The 18,477-nt window shown below is 43.8% G+C and overlaps 1 pseudogene; it reads left to right on the top strand.

The window, feature by feature from the left end:
* The first annotated feature begins 17,429 nt into the window (after positions 1–17,429).
* LOC123819330 lies at positions 17,430–17,520 on the top strand (annotated as a pseudogene).
* Positions 17,521–18,477: the final 957 nt, after the last annotated feature.

The raw sequence follows: 18,477 nt of genomic DNA, 5'->3' as shown, positions 1-18,477 counted from the left end.
TAGCCACCTCAGGTCCACAAGTGAACAAGTGAAAAAAGTGAATGCTTGAATTAAAGACACCAATCAGGGCTTCTGGTTTAAGAGATAAGCAGATGGAGCACTAGCATAAGTGTTAGACTGGGGCAAGAAAAGGAATATAATTTCCCCTGAGGTTGAAACTAGTGTACTTCTGTCAAGGAAAGAGAGGTAGGGAAGACAACACGAAGGTGAGAGGAAGCCAGGTGGGGATTAGATAACAGGATAGTTAAGATTATGTGCTGTCTTCATCAGAGAAATGCAAATGCAAACCACAATAAGATACCATCTCACACCTGTCAGAATGGCTGTCCTCAATAAATCAACAAACAAGTGCTTGTGAGGAAGTGGATGGAGAAAGGGGAATCCTTTTGCACTGTTAGAGGGAATGCAGATTGATGCAGCTACTATGGAAAGCAGTATGGAGATACCTCACAACATTAAAAACGGATCTGTCTTTTGACCCAGTGATCCCACTTTTGGGAATATAACTGAAGGAAAAGGAAAACACTAATTCGAAAGAATATAAGCACCTTTATGTTCATTGCAGCATAATTTACAATCACCAAGATATGGAAGCAGCTCAAGTGTCCATCAGTAGATGAATGGATAAAACAACTATGGGACATTTATACAATGGAATACTACTTTGCTATAAAAAAGAAGAAAGTTTTACCCTTTGAGACTGTATGGATGGACCTGGAGAACATTATGCTAAGTGAAATAAGCCATTCAGAGAAAGACAAATACCATACGATTTCCACTCATATGTGGAATCTAATTAACAAACTTAACTAACAACCAAAATAGAGACAGACTCATAGAGAGTAGGATGACAGCTGGAGTGGGGAGGTCAGAGGTTGGAGAGATTGAGTTAAAAGGAAAATGACTCATGGCCATGGACAACAGTGTTGTGATTGCAGAGAGGGAGGTATAAGGGGACTAAATGGAAATGAAAAAATACAATGAAAAATATTGAGAGCAAAAAAAAGTGTAAGTGATTTCAGTTAAATTCAATAAACATTTATTTTGGACTTAAACAAGATTATGCACTCTCTTAAGGGTGTTTATGCCTTTGAGGGTTATTACTTCAGGCATCTCAAAGGTGTTAACCTAGATTCACAAGAACAATGAACAGGGCTGTCTTAAAAACCTTTCACTAAGTAAGTTACAGGCCTGGGGCATGACTACCCACCCTGATCTGCTGAGTTAGGAATTTATCATTTATAATAGCATGACATTTTCCTCCACACTTCAGATCCAGGTAGGGGGAGGAACAGGAGGAAGGAGAAGAGAGGATTTCAAAGTCCCTCTGATCTCTGTCAGATAGGAAGTGAGGTCACACAGGCCTTGTCTGTGCTGCCTGCTCCCCCACTCGTCTAACTTATTGTCCTTCAAGTTCCAGTTTAGCAAGTTCAAACCCGGGGGACTTCTGCAGGCTCTACCCACACACACCCTTCAGGAGACAATTGCTCAATGCCTTCCCCACTAGACTAAGAGTGATAGGGGCGGAGACCTTCTGTTTCACCATTTTATCCTCACTCCCTGGCATGGTTTGTGGGGCATAGTGAAGGCTCACTGCCTATTTGTTCAGAGTGGAAGGAGTAGGGCTGCGGTGGGGGGTCTGGAGGAGAACATTGACAGTAGAGATGAGGGGAATGGGAAGAATATAAGAGGAAACAACTAACATTTAAAAAATATTTTATTGACTGTGCTATTATAGTTGTCCCATTTTTTTCTCCCTTTTATTCCCCTCCTCCCTGTATCCCCCCTCCCACCAGCATTCCTCCACCTTAGTTCATGTCCATGGGTTGTACATATAAGTTCTTTGGCTTCTCCATTTCTCATACTATTCTTAACATCCCCCTGTCTATTTTGTACCTACCATGTATGCTTCTTACTCCCTGTGCCTTTTCCCCCATTGTCCTCCTCCCCACTGATAACCCTCCATGTGATCTCCATTTTTGTGATTCTGTTCCTGTTCTAGTTGTTTGCTTAGTTCATTTTTGTTTTTGTTTTAGGTTTGGTTGTTGATAGCTGTGATGTTTGTTGTCATTTTACTGTTCATATTTTTGATCATCGTCTTTGTGTTTTAAACATTGGATTTTTTCATTTATTTAGCTCTTTAATTTTTTTATTAGCAATGTATAGTTTTCAGCGTACAAAGTTTTCACTTCCTTGGTTAATTCCTTTTATTTATTTGTTTTTAAAAATTTTTTAAAAATACATTTTATTGATTATGCTATTACAGTTGTCCCATTTCCCCCCTCATTCTTCTCCACCCTGCACAACCTCTCCCACCCACATTCCCCCCTTTTAGTTCATGTCCATGTGTTATAAGTTCTTTAGCTTCTACATTTCCCATAGTATTCTTGCCCTCCCTCTGCCTATTTTCTACCTACCATCTATGCTACTTACTCTCTGTACCTTTTCCCTCTCTCTCCTCCTCCCACTCCCCTGTTCCTAACCCTCCATGTGATCTCCATTTCTGTGGTTCTGCTCCTGTTCCAGTTGTTTGCTTAGTTTCTTTTTGTTTTTGTTTTTAATCATTTTTGTTTTTAATCAGATGTGGTTGTTAATCATTGTGAGTTTGCTGTCATTTTACTATACATGCTTTTTATATTCTTTTTCTTAGATAAGCACCTTTAACATTTCATAAAATAAGGGCTTGGTGATGATAAACTCCTTGAACTTGACCTTATCTGAGAAGCACTTTATCTGCCCTTCCATTCTAAATGAAAGCTTTGCTGGATAGAGCAATCTTGAATATAGGTCCTTGCTTTTCATGAGTTGAAATACTTCTTTCCAGCCCCGTCTTGCCTGCAAGGCCTCTTTTGGGAAATCAGCTGACAGTCTGATGGGAACTCCTTTGCAGGTAACTATCTCCTTATCTCTTGCTGCTTTTAGGGTTCTCTCCTTCATTTTAATCTTGGCTAATGTAATTATGATGTGCCTTGGTGTGTTCCTCCTTGGGTGCAACTTCTTTGGGACTCTGAGCTTCCTGGACTTCCTGGAAGTCTATTTCCTTTGCCAGATTAGGGAAGTTCTCCTTTATTATTTGTTCAAATAAATTTTCCACTTGTTGCTCTTCCTCTTCCCCTTCTGGTACCCTTATACTTCCGATGTTAGAATGTTTCAAGATGTCCTGGAGGTTCTTAAGCCTCTCCTCATTTTTTTGAATTCTTGTTTCTTCATTCTTTTCTGTTTGGTTGTTTCTTTCTTCCTTCTGGTCCACTCCATTGATTTGAGTCCCAGTTTTCTTCCCATCACTATTGGTTCCCTGTGCATTTTCCTTCATTTCATTTAGTGTAGCCTTCATTTTTTTCATCTAGTTTGTGACCAAATTCAACCAATTCTGTGAGCATCCTGATCACCAGTGCTTTGAACTATGTATCTGGTAGGTTGGCTATCTCTTAGTCGCTTAGTTGTATTTGCTGTGGAGCTTTGATCTGTTCTTCCTTTTGGGCCTTTTTTTTTTTTTTTTTTTGTCTTGTTGTGCCTGTTACATATGAAGGGTGGAGCCTTAAGTGTTCACCGGGGCGGGGCAACCCAGTTGCTGGGTTGTGATGCTGTATGTGGGGGCGGGGTCTGAGAGGGAACAATGGTGCTTGCTCGGCTCTCTGTCGGATTTCAATTCCTTGCACCGCTTCCCCCAAGCAAACTGGTCCTTTATGGTGCTGATTCTCGTGTGGGTGGGCTTGTGTGTGTTCTAGGACCCTGTGGGTCTCTCCAACGAACTCTCCTGTGAGGCTGGGAGTCTCTCCCTGTGCCTCAACTCCCACAGGTGTTTTCAATCGGTGTTTCAAGGCTTTATTTCCGAGCACTGGGACTCTGGGTTGTGAGCGAGGTCTTTCTCACTGCCCAGTTTCACTTGGTTTATCTGCACTCTAATGTGGACCGCCCAGTCAGCCAGCCACCTTGTGCGCTGTGCCTCGTTTCACAATGGCCACCTTGCTGGGTCTGCCCATCGCCACCCCACACCCAGGGTCCACCTGCTGCCGTCTTGTGAGCCTGGGGTGCCTTGTGCGCCCAGTGCCACTGCTTTTTGTGCTATGACCCCTCTCCACCTGGCTGCTCGACTCTGCCCTTCCTGCTGGTCTGGATGAATGTGTCTATTTTAACTCCTGGGTTGTCCAACTTCCATACAATTCAATTTTCTGTCGGTTTTGGTTGTTATTTTGTTTCTAAATTGTTGTTGTCCTTATTTTGGTTGTGCGAGGAGGCACAGTGTGTCTACCTACGCTTCCATCTTGGCTGGAAGATCATCATCTTTTTCTTAAAGTCCCTTTAACACTTTGTATAATAAGGACTTGGTGATGATGAACTCCTTTCTTTAACTTGACCTTATCTGTGAAGCACTTTATCTGCCCTTCCATTCTAAATGATAGCTTTGTTGGATAGTCATCTTGGATGTAGGTCCTTGCCTTTTATGACTTTGAACACCTTTTTTCAACCCCTTCTTGCCTGTAAGATTTCTTTTGAGAAATCAGCTGATAGTCTTATTAGAACTCCTTTATAGGTAACTTTCACCTTTTCTCTTGCTGCTTTTAAGATTCTCTCCTTATTTTTAATCTTAGGTAATATAATTATGCTGTACCTTGGTGTATGCTTCCTTGGGTCCCACTTCTTTGGGACTCTGAGCATACTGGACTTCCTGGAAGTCTATTTCCTTTGCTAGATTGGGGAAGTTCTCCTTCATTATCTTTTGAAATAAGTTTTCAATTTCTTGTTCTTCTTTTCCTTCTGTCATTCCTATGATTTGGATGTTGGAATGTTTAAAGTTGTCCTGGAAGTTCCTAAGCCTCTCCTCATATTTTTGAATTATTGTTTCTTCATTCTGTCCTGGTTGAATGTTTATTTCTTCTTTCTGTTCCAAATTGTTGATTCGAGTCTCAATTTCCTTTCCTTCACTGTTGGTTCCTTATACGTTTTCCTTTATTTTACTTTGCATAGCCTTCACTTCCTCCTCTGCTTTGTGACCATGCTCAACCATATCTGTGAGCATCCTGATAACCAGTGTTTTGAACTCTGCATCGAATAGGTTGGCTATTTCTTCATCACTTAGTTCTATTTTTGGAGCTTTGATTTGTTCTCTCCTTTGGGCCATATTTTTTGTCCCGGCCTGCATGTTACATAGTAAGGGGTGGAGCCTTAGGTATTAGCTAGTGCAGGGCCACTCTCCTTGCTGCGTTGTGGTGCTATATGTTGGGGAGGGGTTGGAGAGGCAACAATGCTGCTTGCTCTGGGCTGGCTTTCAGTCACTTCCCCTGACTACCAACAAGTAAATTTGTCTCTTCTGGTGCTGATTCTTGGGTGGCTGGGTTTGTGAATGTTCTAGGATTCTGTGGGTCTCTCCAATGACCTCTCCTGTGAGACTGGGAGTTTCTTCCACTGCCACAACCCCCACAGGTTTTTTCAGTCAGAGGTTTTGAGGCTTTATTTCCCCATGCTAGAACCCTACATTGTGCAGTCTGTCTTGCTCCCCAGTTGTTGCTTCTGGTTTATCCACATGCAAATGTGGGACCACCTGGTCCACCAGTTGCTTCCTCACTTGGTCCACCTGCCATTGCCTTACTTACCCTGGTCCTCTAGCCACCACCTTGCCAAGAGTCCTTTCTGCCCTGGTTGCCCAACTCTACCCCTCCTACCAGTCTCGATGAATGTTTCTTCTTTAACTTCTTGGCTGTCACATTTCCATTCAGTTGGATTTTCTGGCAGTTCTGGTTATTTTTTGTTTTTAAATTTATTGTTGTCCTTTTTTTTTTTTTTAGATTTTATTTATTTATTTTTAGAGAGGGGAGGGAGGGGGAGAGAGAGAGAGAAACATCAATGTGCGGTTGCTGGGGGTTATGGCCTGCAACCCAGGCATGTACCCTGGCTGGGAATCGAACCTGGGACACTTGTTGTCCTTCTTTTGGTTGTATGAGGAGGCACAGTGTATCTACCTGTGCCTCTATCTTGGCTGGAAGTCTGAATGTCGCAACCAACATTATTGACAAATAAGACTGGGAATCCAGCTGTTAGAAACAGGAAAAAAACCAAAAACCTGAAACCTGAGAAAAAGTGAAGTCACATGCTATGGCACTGATCACAAACAACCTTGATAGACTCAGTGGAAAATAACTCTATTATTTGATCTGATTAACAGCCTCTTTTGGAAAGTTAGGCTTTAACCCTCTTAGCTAACTATTAGTCTTGTAATGATGAGCCTAATGACCTTGAACCAGTTATATTTTTCTTGTATTTGTCCCAAACTTTGCAAATCTTCTCATATCTCTGATTCCTCTGTCCCCATGCCATCCAGTCTAATTTAAGGGTTTTGCCTTCTATTTAACAGATAATTTAGAAGCCATTAGGAAGAAACATCCCTGTCTTATTATAACAAATTAAAAGCCTACTTGCTTCTGTAGGCATCTCTCCCTTTTCTTTTCTGTTACATCCTAATGGCTACAGCAAACACTTATATAGCACCACACAGTGTACATCTACTCTTACACTATTTTATGGATGACGACACTCAGGTGCAGAGAGGTTAAGTAATTTGCCTAAGATTACACAGCTAGCAGTGGTGGAGTCTAGTTTGGAATCAAGAAGTGTTCCTCCTTCTACAAAGGCTAATAGTTTTATATTATGCTCTGTCCCATCCCACTCATTCTACTCAGAGATCTCACTGCATTACTTGTCCTCCTTCCTTAGCTAATATTAAGTTCGTCTGTGAGTGGAAACTGAAAATAACAGCAGCTTTAAACCAGGTCAACTTTCCCCCCAAGAGAGACATAGCCTAGCTAGGACTCATAAGACAGCACTGTGAGCACCATGGACTCAGGCTGCTTTTATTCTGCCCACCACCCTCAAAATGTGGCTTCCTCCTCATAGCTCATGCTCCAGTTGGAACATCTACATGTTAGCCAGCAAAAGGAAGGAACAGGCAGGAAAAGGGCAGGTCCCTCTCCTTCAAGGATACTTCCTGGACATCACACACATTTTTGCCTTTATTTCTGTTACTAAACACGGACCAGCCTGGAGCAGGTCTGCCTCAGGCTGGCCTGTAATGTGTGGGTTCTTGATTTAATGTAGGATAGATTTCATAACATGAGTCCAGGCCATTTTGAGAATATGTTTATTAGAGCTGGGACAGTGAGACCAAGGAAGGACTTAGGGTCGAAGAAGCAATGGGAGAGGGCCTAGGTGGGGCTGCTTTGGCTCTCTAGAATCGTTACATAACAGAAGTGAGCCAAGGAGGGGCTGCTTTTAGCTCACTGGAAAGTCAGAGAAAAAGGGGGCCTTGGAGACAAGATCAGGGGTAAACCAGGGCCAGCTGCCATTGCCCATTGCTCCACTGGTTGCAAGTCTTGGGGGACCCTTAGAGTTTAGGAGGAAGCAAAAAGTTCATGCTTGAGAAGTGGCCTGGGTGTAATCTAGAGCAAGCCAGTACCCGGTCTTTGTCTTGAGGGCTTTTATCTTTCTTTTGTGGGTGAAAATCTTGGGGAGGGTTTCAGCAGAATATTTGTTAGCTTTCCAGGTGCATTTTAAATATGCTGATGCATCAAAATGAGCATATGGGGTGGGGAGGGTTTGGGATTATTCTCTGGCCTACTTTACTGTTTTACTTTTATCTTGGGTCTGCCTGGCTCCAATGGGTTTTTGTTATTTGTTCCCCTGACTTCATCTGTCCTTGGGTTTGGCTGTCACAAATGGTATTAATTGAGTATCTGTTTTCTATTTCCCAGACCAAGGTGATGTAAGCTATGTATTCTCTGGTCAGGGAGGAGAGGTGTAAACCATTTGCTCTCAGGTGTCCTTGATTGGGGAAGATAAGGTCTTGCAAGTCACTAGTTGGCTGCAATTGTTTAAATTATTTGGCCTTAATTTTCTTGTCTCAATTTCTCTCTTCCACTTGCCCAGGAATTTTCTTAGCATCTTACTATCCTGTCACATTTCCATGGCCAGAACTGGGTTGCATTGTTTTAATGAGCTGCCAGGGAAATGGAGAAGTGCAATTTTTGTGCCAGGAAGCAGTTTGCTCAGCTGAAATTCAGGTTCAACTGCCATAGACTGTGGGAGAATGGCTATTGGAGGACAATAACGGTCTCAGTTATACACATACTTTCCTTCTGTGACATCTTCAACCTCTTCTACTCAGCTTGAAAATCCAATTGACACTCCATCTCTTAAAATTAAAATGAAGCAAACCAAGACCAAACAAATGCAGTCCCTCTCTGGACTTAATCCAGTCTCCTCCAACTACCCCCACTTCTCTGGTCTCTGAAACAGGGAGCGTCTCAAAACAGCTGTTTCCAGTTCCTCACCTATTTGTCCTTTGAAACATTTCAATTTTGTCTTGACCCCACCATCTACCAAAACAGCTAAGGCACCTATGACATCCACGTTAACAGATCAAATGGATATTTTCAGTCTTTCTCTTCTGGATCTGCCTTCAGAATTGGACACATTTTTTCTGCTTTTCACTTTTGGCTGTCCTCTTTTTTTTTTTTTTTGTCTGTTTCTTCTCAGCCCCTTTGTTGTTCTTTCCCCACTTCCTGTCTTGCTCTGCAGGAAGCAGAGCTGAGTTGGAGGTGCAGCCAAAAAAAAAAAAGAAAGAAAGAAAAAAAAAGAAATGGGCTCCTCACCCATTTTCTTATTTATAAAAAATTTTGGCATTACTATTTAACCCTCTTCACCTATTTTCTGATTTAACCTGAGGGGTGAGAGGACCTTGGTTTCACAAGCTACCCGCTACCCCAGCCTAGCGTCAGTGAACCTTGTAGCTTACCTAGGTTCAAGGTGCAAGGAAACTAATCCAGGCTGATAATCAGCAAAATCATGATTCTGCTCTCAGCTTCAAATAGCACCTAGAGCTCCAGGTCCTACTTGTGATACTTGGTTGCCAGTCTTGCCCTCCTTTAGGATGGCCTTCCTGGCTCTATGCTATTTCCCTGTAGACCACCAAACTCCGACATAGACAACTTGCAATACGCTTGCATTTTGCCTTTGGAGGGTTCCCTCTCTACCAAGGCAGCTAATTTCAGCATTTATCACCTTAAAGTATAATATAAGAAAGTCCCCTATCTAATATAAGAACATGTGGGGGAGGAACAAACTTTCCTCTTCCCTCAAGCTTTCTCTGGTTGATCTAAAAATCAAATAGACATGAGACAGGTTAGCAAGAGAAAAATAACCAAATTTAATACATGTGTGTATGGGAACCCTACGTACACAAGAGAGTCAAAGACCCCACATGCAGGAAAGGTTCACAGATAGAAAGAGGGGCTGAGGTGTATAAGGCATCCAGAGCTAGGGACGAGGTAATGAGCACTTTGAAGTTTTCAAAGGGTCACTACAGCATAAGAAGAGCAGATGTTAAGTAAATAAGAGTTTTCCCTACTTTAGAGGTTATCTCTGATATCTCTATGGACAAGGCCTTTAATTCAAATTCTTCTAGGCAGTTAATTAAGTGTGTGTGTTGGGGAGCAGAAGTTTCTCCTGAGCCTAAAGCTAAAGTTGCCTTTAGCTCAAAACAACCTGCATTCCACAGAGGCCCATGTTGAGGTGACTCTGGACCCCTGCAGACATATCCCATAACTGGGCCTTTGCCTGTCTGGTTCAGAACCACACTTTTTGGCATTTCCCTTATCTTCCTGGTCTTTCCTGAATCTAAGTCAAGAAGAAAGCACATTACTTTAATTCAGCAGTTTTCTTCTTTTTTCCATTTTCTTAAAAACAATCTTTTTTCTATTCCTCCCTGTGGCATTGTCAGAGATGTTACCAGTAGCCAATAATAGACTTTCTTTGCTTTTTACTTGCTGTGGAACTCCAGCCCAAAGCAGGCTTCCTGCTTTAACTTTCATGGGTACAGCAAACACTTTAACCCATAAACCACTCAAAGAGACTCAGGAGTTGCTGAGGACAAGGCCTGTAGGCCCCGCCTCATTCTGAGCTGGCTGCTTTCCAAGTCCTGGGCAGCTGTGCCGTGTGGCAGGGCAGGTGGCCTTCTAGAACTTGCCAGGCTTATCCTATTTTTTTCTGTTGAAATCTAATTTGTCCCTCTCACCACTTTTTTGGATGCAAAATGGTTGAGTTCTAATTTTTGTTTGTTACAGTCAGAGATTTAACCCACACAGTCTGGAGTATATGTGTGTGTTATAAAATCAGATTCTGGAGCTGGGCTGTAATATCTTAGCAGCTAAAAAGGGGGGAAGGAAACCAGGAAGGACAAGAATATTTAATCAGATCATCACAACATGACCCCAAGACAGGTACTATTATTATCCTTAGTTCTTAGGAAACAGGTGTAGGGAGATTGGAAGACTTGACCAATGTCATATAGCTAGGGTGAGATGGAATCAAGGGTTGGGATTTGCTTTCAGGTTGTCCAAACCCTGGCCATGCTCTCAGTGATTCCAATGCATTGCCTCTCTCTGTCCAGATTCCAGTGTGACAATCTTGCCAGTCACACAGGCCTAGAAGATGTTACAATATCCAGATGCCATGTAAACCTCTCAGGTACTGTGCCTCCCAGGCTGCACACTGTTGCACAGGTGGTGCGACACCACAATGCCTACCAATAACAGAAAGAGGAAGTTTAAAACAAATAAACAAAAGGTCTTTTCTCTCTTCCTTGCTTTGGTAAGAAGACAGCTGGAGATGTAAAAACTGACTAAGGAAGTGGTCTGATTCCTTAGCTTCAGGATGGGGCTTTGGCTTTCCATCCCTGGATGTGCAGAATCCTATCACTGTAGTATGAGTACATACGTGAAGAGAGTGGGTGGGAAGTTGGTCTGAGGAAAGTTTATTGCACAAAGCCAATTGATTGGGAAATACTAATACTGCAGGACAACTTTGAACTTACAGGACTATGACTATGTTTCCATACTGGTATATTAGTCAGAATGAGTCACACTAGCTGCTTTAAGAAACAATCCTAATGTGACTCTACAGTGATCACAAAGTAGAAAGTTTAATTAAAAAGAAAAGAAACAACCCTGGAATATCAGTGACTTAACACAATACGGGTTTATTCTTTTCTGTGATTGTCCAATGTGGGTCTGTGGTGAAAGGGAAGGGAGGGGGAGCCAGTTAGACAGAGGTCAGAGGTTGTGTCATGGTCAACTCATGACTCCTGAAGTTGTCCTGGATATTGAAATTCAGATCGGGGGTGGGGAGAGATATCATGGAGATGATTCCGGCTTGGGAGCAGATTTTATGCACCAGGCCTCAGATTAGTGTCCGTTGACTCTGCTCAGATTCCCCTGGCCGGAAGTGGGGCAAGGATGCCTGGGGCTTCCAGTTTAACTGTGGGCCAAGACAAGAGAAGAGAACAGGGATCTTGGAGAGCACTGTTGTTTTCTTCACAATGTGTAATTCTTCAGTGCTGAGTCTAATTAAATGCATATTAATGTTTCATCTCTGTATTCTCCCACCTGCTCAATGTCTGACCCATAGAAGTTCAGAGAATGTGCTGAATTTTTCAATGACTAAAGTGCTAGAGCTTGGATAACAACTAAAGCTTTCTTACTTTGACTTTGGTGTTCTCTTACCACTTGTATTTACCTGACTCAGACTGTAAAAAAAAGTCACAGTGTTCAGGTCAGTGTAGACTGAGGTGATCGAGAAAAGCTTCCGGGGCCCTGGTCCATTGCCCAGTTGGTTGGAGTGCCAAGTATGCCAAGTCTGTAGGTTTGATACCCAGCCAGGGCACACATGGGAATCAATGAATGAATGTATAAATAAGTGGAATAATGAAATCAATGTTTCTCTCTCTCTCTCCCTCCCTTCTCTCTCTAAAAATAAATTAAAAAAATAAGTGGAACAACAAATCAATGTTTTGTGCATACACACTCTCTCTGCCCCTTCCTCTCTCTCTAAAAATCAATCAATAAAAATTGTTAAAAAAATAAGATAAAGGGGACCTAGTTGTCCACAAAGTGATGAGGAAGACCTGCTGCCTATTGTGGGATCTTATTTCTGCTAAACTTGACCCAGAACCACAAATCCCTACCTGCCCTGAGGGCCAGGTGAACTCAGCACACCACTGCTTCACACACTTTTTATATGGTGATGAACTCCAGGTTTATTTGTATCTCCTGTTCTGCCTCTGAGCTCAGGCATCTCTAACTTAACTACATCCAAGACAGAACGGTTGATCTTTCTTCCTGAATTTGGCACAGCACCAGTCTTCCTAGCTGAGGATTAGGAGCTTCAGTCTACATAATTCTTTGTACCAGAAACTTGGAGTTTCACCTTTGACATTTCATCTCCCTTTATCCCTAAATTTTATTTATCACCAAGTCTTGTCTATTCCTGTCCAAAATCTACACTAATGCCTGTTGCTGCTGACCCCCTCTGCAACAACTGCCTGAGCCGAGGGCCTCTCGCCTCTTGCTTAGACTGCTTGGATCCTCACTGGTGTCCCCACCTGCCCTCTTTCTCCAACCCCATGGTCTCTTCCCATTCCTGTTCTGTCTGAGTCTCTTTTCTCCCTCCACCCCCAGCCTCTTTTCTCTTTGTGCTCAGTCACATGGTTTGGGGTGTTCTGAACACCCTGGCCCTTTGTGCATTTGTACATGGTTGGAGTTCCCTCTTCAGATCATTTCCAATCCTTTTGAAACAGGTAGAATAACATGTTCCTAAAAATTGCTCCATCGAGTCAAAGTTTGCTGGAACAAATTGCACCATCGAGTTAAGCCCTGCCAGGACCATGGCAATCATCAGTAGGTGGTTAAAGAACAGGGGTCCAGGAACTACCCTGACTTTTCTTAGGTTATTGTTCAGATCTAAAGCTAAGTCATCAATCACAGGGACCAACTCAATACCTGATTAGTGCCTTCCTGCATCCCATAATAAGTGCTGTACAATCCCAGAAGGCTTTCCTTCACTGACATATACCCAGGCATCAGTGTTTCAGAAAGGAAAATGCTTCTAATCTAGTCCCTGACTGATTAGCCTCAGCAACTTTCGTGTTTTCAAGACACAAAAACCCCTAAGCCCCACATTCGGGGTGCAGAACCTGGGGCCCTCTCTTGGTGTTCTCACCCTCTTCAGGGCCTCAATAAATCTGTCTTTGCTTTTTCAGTGTCCCTGGTCTAAATTCCTTTATTTCAGGAGACAAGAACCCAAACTCCTCGGTAACACTTTGACCTTCTGGTGAACTCCGCTTGTCCTTCAAATTTCAGCCCAAACGCCTCTTCTGTGTTTCTGTCCCCGGCATGCCGACCCACATATCCCCATTCAGTGATTTCATGTAGAAGCTCATGTTTGTTTGAAACACAGATGAACTTGCGGGATGAGGACTGAGGGGCGAAGGGCCTGCACTGCACCCAGCCTGGAAGAAAGGCAGAACAGGAGGGTCAGCGTTATGGCTGGAGCAGGTGTCTGGCCTGGCCTGATGGGATGCCAGTGGGAGCCGCACTCGGCCTTCGTGTGACAGGACTGTGACGTGATGGAGGACTTGTCTGTGTGGGAGGGGGGATGAGATGACACATGTGTGTGGCCTGGTATTGGGGGCCCAGCAGATGTGAGCTCCAGGTGGTGGCATCCTGTGACAGAATCTGGCCAGAATTCCTGGGATAGGATCAATTGTCCCAGCAAAGCACACACACTCCCCATGAAACCCAGGCACAACCATGGCTACACCTGAGGCAGGAACCCAGGAAAAAAGGCTTAACAAGGTGGAAAGACTTGGTGACTGGAGGCCTGTGTCTTAGCCTCTCTGGAGACCAGGAGGAGGGGGAAGATAGGTGGGGGAACCAGATGGAAACTGCCTGGCTCTTGAGGAGCCAAGAGTCTCAAAATCCCACTCTCATGTCCACTGGGCTCTAAGTAAAGGTCTCTAGTTACAGAGATGCAGGGTCCTGATGAGGGGGTGCTAGGTCACTGAGGGATCCTGATCACTGGGGCCTGATTCAGGAGCCCTGGTCCCTGAGGGTTATGAGCTATAGGGTCTAGTCATTGAGTGGCCTGGGTGTGAATTTAGGTCACTGAGGTGGCCTGAGTGACAGACCCTAGTCACTGTGGGGGTTCAGTGAGGGATTCTGGTCGTTGAAGCCCAAGTGAAGGTTTTGGGTCATTCTGGGGCCTAAGAAAGAGGCCTGGTCATTGAGGCATGACCTAGAGTCCCTTGTCACTGAGGAGCCTGAGTGAGAGGTCCTGGTCACTGGGATTAGGGGCTGAGTGAGGGGTCTGATCCTGAGGCACCTGACCTAGGGGCCATGGTTGCTAAAGGACTGGGCAGGGGCCTCAGATCACTGAAGTCTGAGTGAAGGTCCCTGGTCAAGGCCTCTGTGTTAATCCTGAGCTTCTCAAGTACATGAGGAAGGCTTCCCAGTGTCCCCAATCTGTCATGGCTCACAACAGCCAGAAGATGGCACTGTGGCTTCACACAAAGCCTGGAATCAGAGCTGGGCAGCTGGCAGGCAGTCCTTGGGGTGGAGAAGCTCAGCTGAGGCAGGCTCAGGTGCAGCCTCCCCCAGCTGTGGGAGCTGCAGGGTGGGGAAGGTGGGTTGTTAGGTGGACTCTGACCAAGCTCCTTGGGGTGATGCAAGGCAGATCCCCTGGAAGCAGAGAATTTGGTGCTGTGGGTCAGGAGTTCTGGGTATGTTCCAACCCCAGAGCCAGGACAGGCTTGATTGATAGCTTTGGAGCTCAGAACACACTCTACTACAAGTCTTGCCTAACACATCCAGATGCACTTTCACCTCTGGGCTGGTTCAGCTTTCTCTGTCCAGAGATCTAAGACAAACAAGATCCACCTTGAACATTAGAACTGTTGCTTCCCAGAACATCCCGTGTCCTATGACACGCAGGCAAAATTGAAATCTGTAACCTGTCAATAGAATTTGTCACAGCTCAGAACTCGATGCCTTATATCCAGGGCCTGGTCATATTCCAGAACCAGGTCACATTCTAGGGCCTTGTCATACCCTAGATAAAGTCACAGAGCAGGGCTCTGTCAACCCTTGAATAAAGACACACCCCAGGACCCTGTCATCTTTCACGTACAGAATAACTCAAGGCCTGTCCTGTCAGTCTTTGTATACCTCCCTGCCCAGGGTCCTGTCCCAGTGCAGGCTTGGCCCTGGGCTGGGAAAGCATCTGGAATGTGACAGCTGGGCTGTGACAGTATTGGATACATAACCAAGCCCAGAACTGTGCCTGGATTTGAGTGATGGCAGAGCCCTGGGCTGTGACTTTGTCCATGGTGTTCAGTAACTAGTCCCAAAGCTTGTACCTGTGAGTTTGGCCACCATCCACAGGTATTCACGATTCCTCACGATAGTGGTGCCAAGTGTGGTGGGGGATACAGCAGCACTTCTCCAGCCATCTGTGGTGAAAGACTGGTTTTGTTTCTTAAATTTTCACTTTGGTCCATTGCACACAGACACTTTTATAAAATGCAATCACATTGCTAGAAAAAAAGACATACAAGATAGGAGCCCATGTTACAAAAGATGTTTTATTTTGGAATGGTTTTAGATTTACAGAAAAGTTACAAAGAGAGAGAGAGAGTTGCTGTATAACTTTCACCCAGTTTCCCCTAATGTTAACACCTCAGATAACTGAGGTACATTTGCCCAACTAACACATTAACGTTGGTACAGCACTACTAACTAAACTATAGACTCTCTTTGATTTCAAAAGTTTTCCTGCTAATGCCCTTTTTCTGTTTTAGGATCCAATCCAGGATACCACACTGTACTTAGTACAATTTTTATTATTAGATTCAAATGGTATATATATATATATATATATATATATTCTGTCAAACTGCTATAAAAGTGTCTATGCAGTTACTCTTCATTTCTGACCTTATCTCACATGGGTTGGTCACTGACAATGTGTAACCTGGCCCTGGTCTGTAGGCCACGCCTCCAGTAGCGCTGGTATAAAGAACAGTCGCCATATTTACGGTGGTGTAACAGCGGGTAGTGAGAAGGTTGGGAGGTAAGTGCATGAGCAACTACAGCAGAGGGTACAGAGGAAGGAAAGAGGGTAGCTCTATGGGTGGGCCTTGGGTCTGGCCTGTATGGAATAGATAGTGGGAATGGGAAGCTTTTGGGAAAGAAGTCCCACAAGATAACCAGTGAGGCCATAACCCTACATTTGTGTGTGTTGTACTGAAATTCAGTGTAAATATCTGCAACCACCAGCAGGTCCTGATGACTAGGGATGAGCTCACTGAGCTATGTGATGTCTGGTTGGGTAAGTGAGGACTTGACAATGTTGTCTTTGGGCCTAGAGATTCCAACGTCTGACGCAGGTGAGTCAGCATAGTCTTAGGAAAACTCAGGCCTAGGATCACACAACAGGAGACCAGGAAACATGCAGGAGCATGGATGGCAAACTCCCCCCAAGGGAAGAGAAGAGACCAGGGCATGGTGGACGTCCTGGGCTTCAGGGCCTCTCTTTATTCTGACTGTGTTGTGATCTAGGCCCCCAGCAACTGGGTAATGCAAACACTCCAAGCCTTGGTCTCCCCATCTATGAGTGGGGTAAATAATGCTACCACAGGGAAGATTCTGAGAAGGAAATGAGAATCATATGGAAGTGTTGTCATGATACTTGGCAGGGAGCAGGAGCTCCCTTTTCCTACTCAGGACAGCCAGCTGGAGTTATCAGTTTCCTCATCTTTACTTCCTTCTTTTCCTCTAGGAGATGGATTGACATTCTAGTAGGACTTGTCTGGCCCAAGTCATGTCACATCCCAGATTCTGCCAGCATCCTCCTCTTTGAAGGCATGCCCGCTCATCTTTCAGGTGTCAGGAGGAAGCCTCAGGAGCCTTCTCTCAGCCTTCCCTTCATTACCTCTAAGATGCACAGGTAGCTGCTAAGTGCTTTCCACATTTCATTGTCATTCCTTATTTGATTGAGTGCATGAATGGCAGAAACTGTGCCTGTCTCCCTCTCCTCACTGTTTCCAGTTCTCAGCAAGTGCCTGGCCCATAGTCGACATTTAACAAATATTTGTTGAATGAAAAATTAGGAGGAAAATATGTAATTTCTTTCTTTAAATAATTTTAAGTGTAGTTAACAGAGTAATACACAATGCACAGTCAAGTGTCAAAATACTTATTGCTTGGAACCAAATAGGTTGCCTGGAAAAAGATGGCCTAATGAACAAGAGTTTAATACACCATTAAAGGAATAAGAAATTATTGGTAAATGAAGAAATTTATTCTATTTGTGGTCTTGGAAGATTGGTTAGTATCAAAGAAAAAATAACCCAGATCTTTTCCTCACATTGTATACCAAGAACTTTCCAGATAGACTAATGGGCTCGGAAACATGAAACTATTTGTTAAATCTCTGGAAGGAAGTAATGTAATTTTCCATCTTAGAAGCAATCGAAAAGGGAAAAGTTAACTGACTTAACTATAGAAGTACGTATTTAATGCTTAGGCACATTAAAAATAAAAGGTAGCTTTGCGTGGTGGCAGTATCGTAGCCAATGATCTTTATCTGAGGCACGATTATTGCTAATTGAAAAAAATAAAAGGTAACACAAATAAAAAGCCACACAAACCAGGAAAATACACAGGCAGCTATAGTCAGAACTTCCATAAATTGATTTTAGAAGAATACACTGAGGGCCCAACTAATAAATGGGCAGAGTATAAGATCAGATGGCTTCCAAAAGGAGAAAGACATGGCATGGTGCTTAATCTTAATAATTAAAGATAACTCCTGGAAAGAGAGATCCATGGTGGCCAAAAGAGTCAGAATATTCACAAATGAAGTGGAATGTAGGCTTCTTCTTGAAGATATGGATTTTATACAGATGGAGGGAGGAGATATATATTTGGGTGGCATTTCCTGCTCACTAGCCTCTCCTGGCTCCCCTCTAACTTTGTAGGGCTTTTGAAGCCTAGGGCTGGACATTCTTACTGTCACTCTGGCCTGCCATTACCCATCTACAATGGAAACAACATTTTTCATGGAAACAAACCACCATGGAACCTCCGGGAGGTCTAGCAGAGGGGTACTCTGGAAGGAGAATTCTGTGGAGGTGGGCCAGGGAGCTGGCCAAAAGACTCTGCCTTTCCTCATCCTCCCCCGCCCCCCACCATGTGGTAATCTTGCAGTTTTCTAACTGAAACACGAGCTGCCTGCTGACCTTTGCCCCCAACTCTTCTGTGCAGTTAAGCTGTTCCCTTTTCCCCCAACTCTCCCAGAAATGTGGACAAAACTTCCTTTAATTCCTCTAAGCACAATTCAAACTGACATTTTCATTTTCGTTTTTTCTTTTTGTGATTTAATATGTTTTAAAAAATTAAGCAAGCAATATACATTCATTGGAAAAAGTGTAGATATAGTTGGCATTTCTGCAAGTTTTTCTGAAGAACAGAGAGAAATAGAAAATGATTTGTTCACCAACAGTCAAAATTCTAAGCACAGTGTGCAGACCCCACAATTAAGAGACTCTGCCCTGACACTAGGCTTACTGGGCACCTGGGCTGGCTTCCTCTG

This window comes from Phyllostomus hastatus, unplaced genomic scaffold (genome assembly GCF_019186645.2).
Source record: "Phyllostomus hastatus isolate PE091 unplaced genomic scaffold, TTU_PhHast_1.1 phas_contig_304, whole genome shotgun sequence".
Taxonomy (NCBI): Eukaryota; Metazoa; Chordata; class Mammalia; order Chiroptera; family Phyllostomidae; genus Phyllostomus; species Phyllostomus hastatus.
The sequence above is the reverse complement of the archived record's forward strand: the minus strand, read 5'-3'. Positions and strand labels throughout refer to the sequence as shown.